The sequence below is a fragment of the Marmota marmota genome, unplaced genomic scaffold (assembly GCF_001458135.2).
Source record: "Marmota marmota marmota unplaced genomic scaffold, marMar, whole genome shotgun sequence".
NCBI classification, from domain to species: Eukaryota; Metazoa; Chordata; class Mammalia; order Rodentia; family Sciuridae; genus Marmota; species Marmota marmota.
In genome coordinates, this window is record NW_025999990.1 from 47,107,790 (window position 1) to 47,123,418 (window position 15,629).

At 37.5% G+C, this 15,629-nt stretch overlaps 1 protein-coding gene across 6 annotated transcripts in view; it reads right to left on the reverse strand.

Annotated features, from left to right (window-relative positions):
- The window catches only part of Dlgap1 (DLG associated protein 1), a 784,970-nt gene that overhangs the window by 593,664 nt on the left and 175,677 nt on the right, over positions 1-15,629 (reverse strand). For 5 of the 6 annotated variants that reach the window (XM_048806496.1, XM_048806497.1, XM_015482529.2 and 2 more), the window contains exon 2: positions 4,192-4,302. The exons of the other annotated variant lie outside the window; for it this stretch is intronic. The gene's annotated coding sequence lies outside the window, so the exon portion shown is untranslated. The remainder of the gene's footprint in view (positions 1-4,191; positions 4,303-15,629) is intronic. 6 annotated transcript variants of the gene reach the window in all.

A 15,629-nucleotide genomic window follows, 5' to 3' on the forward strand; every position in this document is an offset into this window, starting at 1 on the left:
CTTCCAGACATATTTGTCTTTTAGAATTCCAGTTCTCAGCAGGCCTCTGCAGGCCAAACCCTTATTTTTCTAACCGAGGTAACTGAGCCATAGGGACTCAGCTTAGTTCATATATCAAGGTCATGATAAAGTTGGGACAAGGACTTTTAATTTAAGCTTTAATATTAGGCCTACCATAAAATAAATGAAAATTTTAATTTTCTATTATCGAAGTAAATTATGAAATAAATTTATAAAAATAAAATTTCAAGCGTTTCTGTTAACCATCCATTGTGATTATTTATGCCAATATATAATTATAGATTTTTCATGGGTACAATTTGAAGTTGACTCTACAACAGAATACATAACAGAAAAAAAAATGTGGGAATTCGGGATAAAAACATACAGAATAAATTTCACACTGAGCTCTAAAAGTAGGCATTAAGCCCAATTTCTGGAATAAATCAAAGAGTAGGCAGAAAACAGACAGCAGGAACAGTTATTTTAGCAAGAAAAGTAGGATAAATTTACCAAGCCAATCATGGGATGATGTATGCAGATAAAAGATGCAGAGAGAAAATGTGCAACATTGATACATGAACACATTTGAATGCAAGAAAGCAAAAAAAAAAAAAAAACCAGAAAGCACAATTGTCCTAAATGTGAATAAACATTCAAATTATGCTGCAGCTGCAAAATTTAAACTCAAGGAAGAGACATTTGCAAAGGAATTTATTAAATTGATGTGATTTCCTGGTTTCACATATCCCGTGGCTCTTTTATAAAATAAAATGTACAATGTGTCTTGATAAAAATGACATTTCTCCCATTGTACTCAATCAAATAGCAAAAAGTCTTTTGTGCAAAGCTCTGCTTATTAAAGAGCACAATGCTATAGATATCAGCTACTCAGGTTTTGAATAGACTTGGTCCACCTTATAAAATGTCTTATATATTGAGGATGGTCTTATGAGAAGGTTTCCATGTTAAGGAAGTCAGTCTTTCTCTATTACCACATGCCAGGCAAGTTTCTTTATAAGGAGTTAATTTTCTTGCTGAAATGAGTTGCTAAACCTGTCTATATTTCTTTCACTCCCAAGCCCCCCTCCACCTATTCATCCACTCAACAAATATTTATGGATCGCCAAACTCTTTAATGCAGTGGGAGATATAAAAATGTATCAAAAATCTTATTGTTGGGAATTTTATGATATTAAGATGGTTTTTGACTATCAGACACAGATCCCATTTGTAAACTAACACACCTCCCCACGACGGTGATGCTGGTAAGGACGTCTTTTATTGTACTCTCTTTGATTCCAACTGTAATGCAGACATTATAGTGCCAGTGGGGATAATTTTTTGTACAGTGTGATTCTCCAAGTCAAGTCTTTGGACCAGCAAGATCAGCATCACCTGAGAACTTGACAGAAACACAAATTCTTGGACCTGATCTTAGATCCAATCGTGTTTGAGAATCATAAATCCACAAAATCAATTGAAAGCTTGATAAATCACGGAGATGACATTTCTAGACAATGGGATAGGCTACTTGTAAGTGAAGTCAGGATAAGAAATGTTAGAAAACTTGAGTGGCAGGCTTTGAGTATCTGGTTTAGGAGTTTGGACAACAATGAATTGGTTAAATCTGAGAATACTTTCTGAGCAAAAAGCAGACATGATCCTAGCTCTTGTCCAGGTCGACTCTGGAGACAAAGAGAAGCCAATTAAAGAGGCGATTATACTGTTAAAGTGAGAAGACACAGTAAATTCACCCTTTGTTGGTGATTCTGGAATTCATCATGTCTCAAATTGATGGGTCATTCACCCAGTGAGCATTCTGTGCTCAGAATATGGTTTGTCTTTACCCTATGGTTTGATTGTGTCCACTTTTTTGGTATTTCCATCTTGCCATCTGCCATAACCTCCCTGTTTCCCTGCTCTACCATTTTCTGCTCCCCCTCCAATTTCATTTCTTTTACTAGAAAATTGCATGCTAATATGTATTAGTTCAGATGTTTGTTGATGTCTGTTTTATTTTTAATAGATGCTGCTTAGAGTTCACAGATAATATTGTTCTTCTGAATATGTGATGTTTTAGGTCAAAACAGCCTACCCCCAACTTTAATCTGTTAATGTTCTCACACAGAAATAAAAAACCTAAAGCCAAAAACCAAAAAAAAAAAAAAAGCATACTTTGATTCACTCTAAGGTACTGTTTTGCTAGCTGACCATCCATCCGTCTAACATTATGTCAACTAGACTCAATGTCAGTCATGCTTTTCACAAAAATAATGCCATGGCCTACAGGGTTGTTTATGATCAGAAGAATTTGACACAGGCAGCGCCATTTTGAATTATCTCCTCTATCCTAGCACAACAGTCACCTCACAGTCACTCTGACTCAGCCTGACCTAATCCCCAGACTCCATTGTCATACAAAGAAGGGAAAATTTTATCTGGGACTGAAATCCTGAAAAACACCTGGTTGGACACGGTACAGTGACTGCCTCAAAGAAGAGAGGTGACAATTACAAGGACCCTTCTCTGACAAACCCAAGGACCCTTTTCTGACGACCCCCTAGCAATGGCCTAACTGCAAAAATTCCCCAACTTCCTCATCCCTTACAACTTCCCTAGGCTGTAAGGATAAGACAGGTCTAAGTCTTCAGTGGGCCTTCCCTCCGCAGGTTTGTCTCTAATGAACCTATGTTCCTGTTGAGCTGCCTCTCTTTTCTCTTTATTTCCTTCATTCAGTTCTTTTCTTATAGTTTCCACATAGGAAATACCATGGTACTGCTTTAAGATCTATCCACAGACACTTTCTTGTATATGAAACAATAGACAGTGACTAATAAATACTGGTACTGTGAAATTTTGTTATAGTATTTCTAACTATTCCAAAATGTTTACCATACTTCAAATCTTATTATATAATTTAAAAAATATACTTGTGAACCAAGATGCATGTCTCATTCTGAACAGAGAAAATTTATTGATGAAAGAGATACTTTTGAGACAGAATTTACTCTGGTTCCATGACACTTGGGTATAACTTTAAAACACACAAAAATGTTCTTTATGGAGGTATTTAACTTAGGAAGAAAATGCTATGTTTTAAAATAAAGTAAAAGGAACCATAACATTTACCAGTTGTTGTCTGCCTCAAGTCCCTGGGCCCACTTGTGATTGTAGCCCATCGCTGCAGGGACAGATATTCCTATGCCTGCTTGGATTATCCTTGTCTTCCTAGTGTCCACCTCAAGGGACAACTGGGTATGTGCTTCCTGCATCATGTGGCAGCAGAGCACTCTAGATTGGGAAACTCATGCCTCTGATGGCCATTCACAACCAGCGGGAAAGAGTCAGTGTATAAAACTCTTGTAGCACCTCCTCCAGGCAGAAATTCCAGAAAGTATCTATACCCATCTTGGGAGGCCTACTAGGAACCAAATTCCCAGGGTCCACAATGGTGGACTTATTCATGTACCCATATTTTGACCTGTGCTTCTTTACTGACTCACTTTTCTTGCTTCAAAACCTTTATGTTTGGGATCAGCGTCCCATTACATGGCTATATTCAAGTCATTGACTGGTGGACAAGTAACCCAAAGACAATAACGTATCAATGTATTCCGCATTATCAGTTCCCTTCTGATGCGATGTCATTTTTGTACTATCTTTTTTTCTACATGGTTAATACTTGCTCTTCTTCCCCTTCCATGAGTGGAGATTGAAGCATGGACTCCAGTGTTTCCATTGTCTTCCTTAACATATTTAGATCATGGTGAGCATGTCTGTTTGCAAATTCTGTACAACATGCTAATCAATAAATATATAAATAAAGCAGATATTATATTTTCTACTTTCATAATTCTGTGCCTAACATAACATATAATAGTTTGGTTCACAGATTCATGAAAATGGCATTTGACTGATATGTTATTCTAGGTTAGCAACAGTAACAGAGATTAAACACACAAACTACATCAGGTCCAGAGTCCATGCATGTAACCAAGGAGTTTTTAAAAAAAATAAAAAAAACAAACTTTAAGCTCAGCAACCTGTAATATGTGTGGAATTCCAACGTAGAAATATTTTTGTTCAAAAAACACCACCTATTTTTTTTAGTTTTTTCTTCCCAAAGAAAGAAATGACTGATGAGAAAGCAGTAAAATGTGTTATATAAGGGAAAAAGGAATGTTTTACCTTTGTTTATTAATTTTCCATTTTTCTTGCTTCCAAAGCAGAAAAAGATCCAAAGTGCAGGATTTTTTTTTTTAACCTGATGTCACTTTTGGTATGTTTTATTCAAATAATCTGAAAGATAACAATGCAATGATTACATATAATGACTAACCTGGAAATAAAGTTAAGAATGGTCTCACAAGAATTACATTAGCAGACATTAAATTCAATGATGAGTAATGAGTTTCATAGAAAATTTACACGGCAGCTGTTATTACATGATGCCATATTTTATATTTTTATATTTTTCAGAAAATAAAATCAACCACAAAAAATCTAAAAAGTCACTGTAATAAATGTTTGATATTCACAAAATATCTTTCTACTACTACTATTTCAAAAGCAATAAAATACAAACATCAATGATACGATTTTTATAATATTCAGCATAAATACAAGATTGTATTCATATTCTGTGCATTATTTGTTTTATCACCACTGCAACTAAATCACCATGACTGTAAAAGGACTAAAAATATCGTTCTTTCTAGGGTGATTCTTTCAACATCAAACAAGGATCCAATCATGGTACGGTAATCCCAGATATGCTTCTGTGGGCTTCCTGATACCCAAGCCAAACCATTACTCCTAATTATTAATGATGCTTTCATAGGAAAGAGACAAAATGGAACCCATACCTGGGCCCAAAGTAGTGGGAGAGGAAAGCATTTCAGATCACATCACATGCTATATGTTGAGCTGTGATTTTCCTTTCTGAAAGGTCAGAGAAAAGGACTGGTGTCATACACACACATGATCTGGTGTTGGAAAATGTAGGAGTCTATAGAGATCTGCTTTTATTTTTTTTCAGCAATATAATTTTGTGGACCAAGGAAGCATATAAAAATATTCTCAGAAGAGAATGAGAAAAATGGTGAATCTAAGTGATCAGCAGAGATGTAATCAGATTCAGAAATGAGAATACCAATTTCAATTTTTTAACCTCTTAATTATTTGTGAGAATTACAATGCAGGGCTGGGGGCAGTGAGGCATGCCTATAATCTCAGTGACTTGGGAGTCTCAGGCAGGAGGATCGCGTGTTTAAGGCTGGTCTGGGCAATTTAGCAAGACTGTTTTAAAATAAAAAATTTAAAAAGGGCTGGGGATATAGGTTAGTGATAGAGTGAGTTCAATTCCCAGTACTGTAAAAAAGAGAAAATATAGTGTCTAAAAGAATGTAGAACTCATAATATAGAAGAGAAATTTGAGGGGATGTGACTTGGCTTGATCAGTTTTGTATAGTTGGTAGGCACAGGTACGCTGTCTAGAAATCCAGGCCTTTAGAAACCAAGACCTTTAGTTTCCTAAAAACATACTGGACATTCAAAAAGTTCAGCACCAGTAAAATCCTCTGCAGAACAATTTAAAGCACTATTTTGATACTGATAAAGCTCAGAGATATTAGAATGCTGTGGATGGAGAAATGCAAAAATAGTAACACAACAGCATCACGAATCTGCACAGCACTTAACAAAGTGCATCGACAATATTACACTTTCACATAAATCTGATTTATCTATGCTTTAAAATGATATTCCACCATCATAAACTTTCAGGAATAATTTAGAGATTATGAACTTTGATTTATATACTATTATCACAATAGGTGTTCTGAATGTTCCAGTAAACTGGACAGAATCCAAAAGGAATTCCTTTCCCATATTTGTGAGGACAGAGATACTCAAGGGATAATATATGAGAGTTCATTTGGAAAACATATAGAACTAACTACTTATCCATACATAAAAGCTTATTTTGTTTGAAAAGGCAATGACTGCATCTATTTTTTCTTTTTTAACCTTTATTTTATTTATTTACTTCTTCTTCTTCTTCTTCTTCTTATTATTATTATTAATTTACTTTTATGTGGTGCTGAGGATTGAACCCAGAACCTTGCATGTGCTAGGTGAGCGCTCTACTGCTGAGCCGCAACCCCAGCCCTCATAAATGTTTATTGAGAATCTATTTTGTGCTAAATAGTGTTCTTACGTTTCAGTAAAAACAAAATGGAAATATTAGGTAACTCCTGAAGATGACAATTAAGCATAAGTAAGAAATAAATTTAATTACAATCAGAGTATCTTCTAAGTGAGATGATTATTAGGCAAACGAATATTTTAAACACTAAATGCGGCCTTAAATATCTTCTAGTCTTGTGGTTTCCATATATAGTTGGTCATCATAATCATCCAGAAAGCTGCTTGGAAGTACAAAATAGAGAGCTTCATGTAATATCTGTGTGTGTGTGTGTGTGTGTGTGTACTGTTTTTGGAGACAGAGTCTTTCTTTCTATGTTGTCTAGGTTGGCTCCAAATAATCCTCCTGCCTCAGCCTCCTGAGTAGCTGGGAGTACAGACGTATGCTATCACACCTGGTGTTGGTTAGGTTTTCATCACTATGACCAAGATACCTAATAAGAACAACTTAGAGGAGGGAAGTTTCTTTTGGCTCATGGTTTCAGAGGTTCAGTCCATGGTCAGATGACTCCGGTGCTCTGAGCCTGAGTTGAGGCAGAGCATCCTGGTGAAAGGGTGTGGTGGAGGAGCACTGCTTTGTTTATGGTGGCCAGGAAGCAGGGTGGGTGGGGGGATGAGGGGAGGGGAGGAGACCTTCCAGGAAAAAAATGAACTCTTCCAGAGCACATCCCCCCGTGACCCACCTCCTGTAGACACATCCCACCTACTTACATTACTACCCAGTCCATTCTAACTAGGATGGACTGATAAGGTTACAGCTCCAAGAATCTAATAATTTCACCTCTGAGTATTCCTAAATCAACACAGGAGTTTTGGGGAATACCTCATATCCAAATCATAACACTGGGTTATGCAAAGTCTTATAAATCAGAATATTCGTGGGTAAGTCAGGGGAATCTGCATTTTGAAAATGCTCCCAGCTCATTACACTGATCACGCTAGTTTGGAAAGCTATTGATTGTCATTCCTCACTGGACAATCAAGACAACAGAGATCAGAGAATGAACTTGCCCAAGGCATTTGTTTCCCAGTGACAGAAGTGAGATTATAATGCAGAACTCCTGGCTCTCTGATATTCTCTCTCCTCTTCCTGACCCCAACTATCCGTTTTCTGTTTTTTTTTTTTCTCTCTGGTCTTTCCTATTATTAAGTAACAGTAATTAGCCCCCATACTGGAGAAAAAAATGAGAGCAAAAGGACAATAATTATTTGAGTATCAGAAGAGTCACATAGGCTTTCTCATCAGTAACGACCTTGAACTTACACAGATAAAAGAAATAGGAATTTCAACTTAGCTTGTTCGACAGAATAGTGTGCTTTCTCTCTTCTACTGTCTTATTCTATGGTCAACCACTTTTGGGTTGTGTGCTGAGCTGATTTCTCTGGGGTGTACCCTGCTCTCCCCATCCCCCTATCAGCAAAGTGTCCTCTATCATCATTTACACACTGAGTCCTCATTCCTGGCTATTGTTGATTGGATCAGGAGAAAGATTTTACCTAAACAGGGCTCAAAACTTAAGGACAAGCAAACCGCAGCCTTGCTCAGGTTTAAAGAGTGATGGATGGAGCATCTTCTCCTTGTCTCCTACAGACACAGGGAGCAAATATTTGTAAACTGTAGAGAAAGGATGAAAAAGACGTATGGAAAGTAGAGTGGAAACTATTTAAAATAATCTGCCTCCTCTTCCCACTCATTTATCTTTCCTTTTTTTGTGTGGCTTCCAGGAGATCAATAACCCTTTAATTATTTATTTTTAAATTAATTTTTTTACTTGAGCTAGCTCAAATTTGTTTGTTTCTATAACTCTGCGGTCAGAGTCCAAACAAATACATCTCATATCATTTATTTTAAGTGTGTTATTCTACAATACAGTCATTTGAGTTACAGTGTTCTAAGAGGTTCATTGAAAATCTATTGGCTATTCTGCCCTCAGGACGGTGTAGGTAACCAGGAGGCTGACTCATTGTGGGGTAGGGAGGGGGAGCATGGGAGGAATAGATGAATTCTAGATAGGGAAGAGGGGGGGTAGGGAAAGGGAGGGGGCAGGGGATTAGCAAGGATGGTGGAATGTGATGGACATTATTGTCCAAAGTACATGTATGAAGACAGGAATTGGGTGTCTTTCATACATGTACTTTATATATAAACAGAGATATGAAAAATTGTGGCATATATGTATAATAAGAATTCTAATGAATAAAAACAAAGTACATGAATAAAGACATGAATTGGTGTGAACATACTCTATATATAAAGATATGAAAAGTTGTACTCTATATGTGTAATAAGAATTGTAATGCATTCTGCTGTCGTGTATTAAAAAAAAAAGAAAAACTATTGACTAAGAGCATGACGAAAGGGAAATAAACATTATAAATGCATAGCATTTGATGGAATACTTATATTTTTACAAAGTACATGTGATGATGTGTGATAAAGTAGAAAAGATCCGGTTCAGAGGATTCTCTTTTCATTTTAGCTCTTAGAGGATTTCTGACATGTTGATGTTACCTAGCTTCCTTGAGTTTCAATGACCTTATTTGTAAAATATCTCTTGACTAATCTTAGGTGAGTATGAGGAATACTCATTTCCTCACTTACTTATTCATCTCATCATTCCAAAAAGATCTGTTTAGCACCTATAATATGCCAAGCATCATACAAAAGTGGGGGAATATATCAACTAATATTTCATTCTGGTGTAGATGAGTAAACAGAAAATAGTAAACATGATGAAGCAGTAAATTACAGAGTATATAACAGAAGGTAAAATATGCTGTGGATGTCAAAAAATAGATCAAGGTAAAGGGTATCAGAAGTGCATGGATTGGAAATGTATGAGAAAGTGGAGGGCCTGCTAGGGTCTGGATATGGTTTGAATGTTTTTGCCAAAGGTATCACATGTTGGAAACTTGGTACCCATTGTGGTGATTTTTTAAAAAATATTTTTAATTGATTTAAAAAAAAATAAATGACAGCAGAATGCATTACAATTCTTATTACACATATACAGCACAATTTTTCATATCTCTGGTTGTATATAAAGTATGTTGACACCAATTCATGTCTTCATACATGTACTTTGGATAATGATGTCCATCACATTCCACCATCCTTGCTAACCCCCTGCCCCCTCCCTTTTCCTCCCACTCTTCTTCTCTATCTAGAGTTCGTCTATTTCTCCCATGCTCCCCCTCCCTACCCCACTATAAATCAGCCTCCTTATATCAGAGAAAACATTCAGCATTTGTTTTGGGGGGGATTGGCTAACTTCACTTAACATTATCTTCTCTAATGCCATCCATTTACCTGCAAATGCCATGATTTTATTCTCTTTTATTGCTGAGTAATATTCCATTGTGTATATATGCCACATTTTTTTTTTTAGGTACTGAAGGGCATCTATGTTGGTTCCATGGTTTTGCTATTGTGAATTGTGCTGCTATAAACACTGATGTGGCTGTGTCCCTGTAGTATGCTGTTTTTAAGACCTATGGTTATAGACTGAGGAGAGGGATAGCTGGGTCAAATGGTGGTTCCATTCCCAGTTTTCCAAGGATTCTCCATACCGCTTTCCATATTGGCTGCACCAACCTGCAATCCCACCAGCAGTGTATGAGTGTACCTATTTCCCCACATCCTCGCCAACCACTGTGGTGATGTTAAGAGGTGGTGGGGCCTTTGAGAAGTGGAGCCTCCTGAAAGCCCATTTGTCATTGGGGGCACCAAAGTCAAAAGTAATTAATAAAGTTCCCTTGGGACTCTAGCTAATGCTCATGAAAAGGTTGTTATAAAGAGCAGGACTGGCCTCTCCCCTCTCTCTGGCTTCGTGTCTCACCCTGTGATTCTTGATCTTGCACACAGGTCTGCCATTGTCTTGTAATCTTCCATCAGGTCCTCACCAGAACCAAGCTAATGCTGGTGTCATGCCCTTGGAGTTTCCAATGCTGTGAGCTTTACTTCTAAGTTTCTTTTCTTTATTCCTGTACCCACTCTTAGATATTTTGCTAGAGCAACAGAAAGTGGACTCATACAGGATTTCATTAAGAAGTGAAATTTGACCCAAAGCTTGAAGTATTGGATACAGTTGGTCATCTGCAAGAATGGGATGTTCCAGGAGGAGGGACCTGCTGGGATCAAGGCCTACAGTGGGAGTATACCTGGTTGGTCTTGGAATCTCAAGGAAGTCATCAAGGATGGAGTGAAGTGAGGGAGGACAATTAGATGGGAGAATGGTCCTGTGGTGGGGGGGAATGACGGGGAAGTGGAAGAAGGGGGTGGCTCAAGGCTTTTTGTTTTCACTCTGAGAGTAAAATGGGAGGCCATCTCAGGAATCTGAGCTCACGACTGACATGGATTTTGTTTCAATGGTTCACCTTGGCTATTGGCTGGGACCAGAACAAAGGGAGGTCAAAACAGAAGTAGCTGGAAACCTCATTGATTATTTGGGAGAGCGTCAGCTCCATTGGGAGTGAGTGACTCCATGTTGGACTCAATGTGAAACAGTTGACAGGATCCAGCTGACAGGATCTCCTGATGAATTGTGTGACAAAGGTGAGAAGAAAGGAGACAAGGATGACCCCAAGGTTTTTAGCCTAAGCAACCTTGCCATGATTTGAGATGAGAAAAGCTATGGTAGATCAGCTTAAGGGAAAAGATGATGAGATCAATTTGGCCATGTTGACTTTGAGATGTCCGTGTCAAGTGGCTCGTCACATGGATGGTTGGATATTGCTATGGTTTGGATATGGTTTGGATATAAGGGTGCATTAATGTAGGAATGTTCAGGGGTGAAATGATTGGATCATGAAATCTATGACCGAATCAGTGGGTTAATCCATCCTATGAATTGAAAATTTGAAAAGACTGCTGTGCCAGGTGTTAAAGGAAGTGGGTTGCTGAGGGTAGGCTTTTGGTAACTGTCTCTTGTGTCCCTGGTTCTCCTCTCTTCTATCTATCTATCTATCTATCTATCTATCTATCTATCTATCTATCTATCTTTTCTGGCCACCTCAATGAGGTAAGCAGCTCTCTTCTATCATGTTCCACCATGATGTTCTGAATCATCTTGGGCCCTAGTAATGTAATTGACCAACCATGGGCTGAATCTCTGAAACCATAAGCTGAAATAAATTTTTCCCTCTGCAAGTTGTTCTTGTCAGGTATTTTGGTCATAGTGATGAAAGGCCAACACACACAGAAATGCAACACTGGAATGAGGGAGAGAGGTCCAGGCTGGGTTTGCATTAAAACCATTCTGCAGAGCAGAGGGAACTGGTGGTAATCTTATTTTTACCAGCCACAGATGATTTTTGTAGGGGTTAAACCAAATAATATATGTAAAGGGCAGTAACTGGTACATAACATGAATTCAACATATTTTAATTCTCTTCTGTTTCCTGCATTTTAAAATATTTATTTTTCTATTGACTGCATAATAAGATTGAACCCATCTTTCTGTGAAAAAAATCAATTTTCTGCAAGACCTAATAAAAAAATCATGCTTTATATTTTCTCAGTTCTTTTTAAAATATAGGGGGAAAATCTGATAAAATAATAACAGTACCAAGTAAGTCATAAAATAGAATTTTCAGATAGCTAGGTAAATTTTAGTTTGGACAAGAACTGAAAGATCTAAATTTAAAATGAAAACAGAACAGAAATAAATCTAGGAATCTAAAAAGTTACTGGACTTTCTCTCAGACATCCCTGGATTCACGGTGGGGCGGGGGGGTAGTAGTTATCTTTTTTTTTTTTAAATTTTACTCTCTAGTCCTAACTTATGTGCCCTTTAGTAATGATCGGTAACCCTTTGGGATGAAGAAGATGCAGAGATGTGGGAAAGAAGATCATTTAAACCCTAAGTCCAAGTGTAGAGCCGAGGAAGTACATTGGTCAGAGGTGAGCTGAGGACCCCTGGAAATTCTAGCAAGGATTTTTAAATTCTACTATTGTATCTTTAAAACAGATTCCTAGATTTATAAATGCCTCTTTGATGGGAAAAATCTCCAATTGGAAACCATCTATATTCAAACTCCATTTTACAGAGGAGTGTCATGGGCACCAGAAAGGGCTTTTCTGAGATCACGGCCAACAGAAAGCCAGGACAGGCCCCCAGGCCTTCCACTCTCAGCAGAGCTGTCCTTCTGTTCCAATATTTTAAAGTTTTACCCCAAGTACCGCTTTTACTTAATGAGCAGCATCATTCATTTGAAATCTCATGTTTTATCTGAACTTTTACTTACTATTTACAACAAAATCCATAAATCATTACGTCTGCTTGAAGACAATGTTAAAGGAGCTGCCAGCCCCTCATGCTGGCCCCCTCAGGCTGGCAGTTCTTGGAGCAAAATTATTTTAGCCAGTTATTTTGCTGCTGGGACTAAAAGACCCAACCAGAAAAATTGTAGAGGAGGAAGAGTATATTTGGGGGCTCATGGTTTCAGAGATCTCAGTCCAGAGAAGGCTGGCTCCATTCCTTGGGGCTCGAGGTGAGGCAGAACCTCATGGCAGAAGAGTGTGGCAGAGGGAAGTGGCTCCCAGGATGATCAGAGGGCAGAGAGAGATTATCACTTGCCAGATACAAATACATAGCCCAAAGCCACACCCCCAATGCCCACCTTCTCCAGCCAACTCACACCTGCCTTCAGTTACCATTCAGCTAATCCCATCAGGTGATTAATTCACTAAGTAGATTTTTTAAATATATTTTTAGATGTTGATGAACCTTTATTTATTTATTTATATGTGCTGCTGAGAATCGAACCCAGTGCTTCACACATAGTAGGCAAGTGGTCTACCGCTGAGCCACAACCCCAGCCCAATTCAGTAACTAGTTTAAGGCTCTCACAACCCAATTATTTTCCCTTTGAACCTTTTTGCATTGTCTCCTATGTGAGCTTTTGGGAGACACCTCACATACAAACCATAACAAAAATAAACTTCAGAACAATCCTGTGACTTCCCATCTGTCTGAGGTAGTGTTAAATCATGTAATAAGAAAAAGAGAACTAGTAAGTTACCACTTTCTTTTGCATGTAAGAAAAGGCAAGTCTGGGTTCATGGATGAGTAACCAGCGCAGCTGTAAAGGGTTCATGCTTAGGGAGGCACTGTTCTTTGTTTAATGTACACCATTGTTTTGAGGATGTGTCCAGTGGGGCAGTGAGCATGCAGGGAGCCAGGGGTAGCTACACAACATGCATGTCTGTGGCTACTCCTTATGGCCTCATCTGCACATGGTGTTCATGATGGTGCATTTTGATGGACACACCATTTAAAGGCATTCAGTGAGATTCAACATAAGAACAAAGAGTTAAGTGTGCTCTGTCTATGTCTAACTGGGGAGCTGCACACCTTCATTGGAACCAGAACTTCCTTCAAAACTGGCAAGGAGGGGATGGTGTTCTAAGAAACACATACCTATCATAAATGTTCATCCTTGTTTTATTTCCCTGGTTTAGCCAACCACTTGGGTTGAAAAAGATGATACAGGAAAAAGAATAAAAGAAAGAGCAATCCATGGTTCTTTTTCATGCAGTCCTTCCCTACTCATCAGTGAAGTAAAGGAGACCGTGTTGGTAGTTAGTTGAGAGTTTTGTGTGGCATTTTTCACTGCGCTGGTCAGAATGACACATATAAATATGATCTACAAAATTTGAATTGTGAAATGTTTGGTGATTTTTGCATGCAAGTTATTTATGCTTATATTTCCATTGTGCAATATAAAGCTGGATGGTAAAATTCATGCCAATAATTTGTGCTTTGGGTTCTCTTTCTTCTTTTTTACTTGCAACAACATTAACTAGCAAATAAAAATCACTCGGATATGTCAAGAGGGAGATGGTGAAAGAAAGGAAATACTGTGTTTTTCTTTTCTAGTATTTTTAATGATCCTTTCTGAAAAGGGACCTGCATTTTCATTGTTCCCTGGGGCCCTGCAAATTCTGTACCCATTTGCATTCACCCTGTTGTAATGAACGGGTGCAGACTCTAGCAAGCCCTTCAAGCATTATTAACATATAGACTAAGTATTATATAGTACTAAGCATTATATAGGATTTTGGAAATAGATCACCATCTTCTGAAAGTCCTAGTACAACAGAAAACTAGATTAATTTAGTCTATGTTTCCCTGAGTGTGTTTTTGCTGTCTCCCAAATGATTCCGTGGACATCTGACCAAAGTTGCTAATTCAACTCAAACCTGCTCAAAAGTCCCCCAGCTTTTAATTCAATTTAACTTCTAATTTAACTTAATATTACTTTTGAAACTCCACTGCCCTCAAGGTCAAATACTCAGTTGGAGAAGAGAGAAAAGTCATGATAAAAGCAATTTACTCTCAAGTGTGAAAAGTAGAGCTACCTGAACTCTCAAGAGATATTCATATTTTTAAAAAGCATGTGTCCAAATTCATCAAATCAGATCCATTAAGTATGTAAATCATTTTATAAACCAATCAAACCTCAATAAAGCCTTAAAAACACTTGTTAAGCCTAAATGAACTTAATTATGTGTAAGAAACAATGTTTTTAAGGGAAAAATATTTTATATTACTCTCTGCTAAGAAGCCCCCTTTTATCCCTACTCCCTTGACAGAACAGGTGGTCACCTATTTTTGAACAATTATACTTTTAATTTAAATGAAATAATGTGTGTTCAATGTAAGCGAACATTTTCCCCTAATTGAAAAGGGCCTCTCAGTCATGAAATGTGTTAAGTTTATTTCCTGTTTCTTTAAAGCTTGCCAAAATTAAAATGCACTTTAAAATGTGTAGTGCTAGTTGGAAACTGAGCCTTCATTTTACTGTTTTTATTTTTTTACCTGTGTACTTCCATCCTATCCTTATATCTTTTTTTAATATTTATTTTTTAGTTTTAGGTGGACATAATTTCTTTATTTTATTTTTATGTGGTGCTGAGGATCGAACCCAGTGCCTCATACATGCCAGGTGAGCGCGCTACCACTTAAGCCACATCTCCAACCCCTATCCTTATATCTTCATTTGAAGACTGATATTAATTTTCAATGCCTTAAGTAGGGAATCATTCAATATCTTACAGTTTGAAAGTCATTTCCCCCTAAAATCTCAAAGGTTTCAGTACGATTTCACATAGTTTTCTAAAATAAAAATTTTAAGAGACCCAATAGACTAACAGAAGCTATGCAGCCTAAAAGATGAATCCCATTGCTCTCTCTAAATTTGGGCTGACCCACCTTCTGTATCTCTATCAATTCCCTCCACACTGGAGCTTAATGCACATAACAGGAAAAGCTACATATATTGAATTTACTATATGCCAGATATTGTTGTGAGAATATTACATGGATTATTTCCTGTATATTCTGCAATCACCCTATGAAATAGGAGCTGTTATTATTGCCATTTTATAGAAGAGGAGACTGTGATGCAGAGATGTTAAG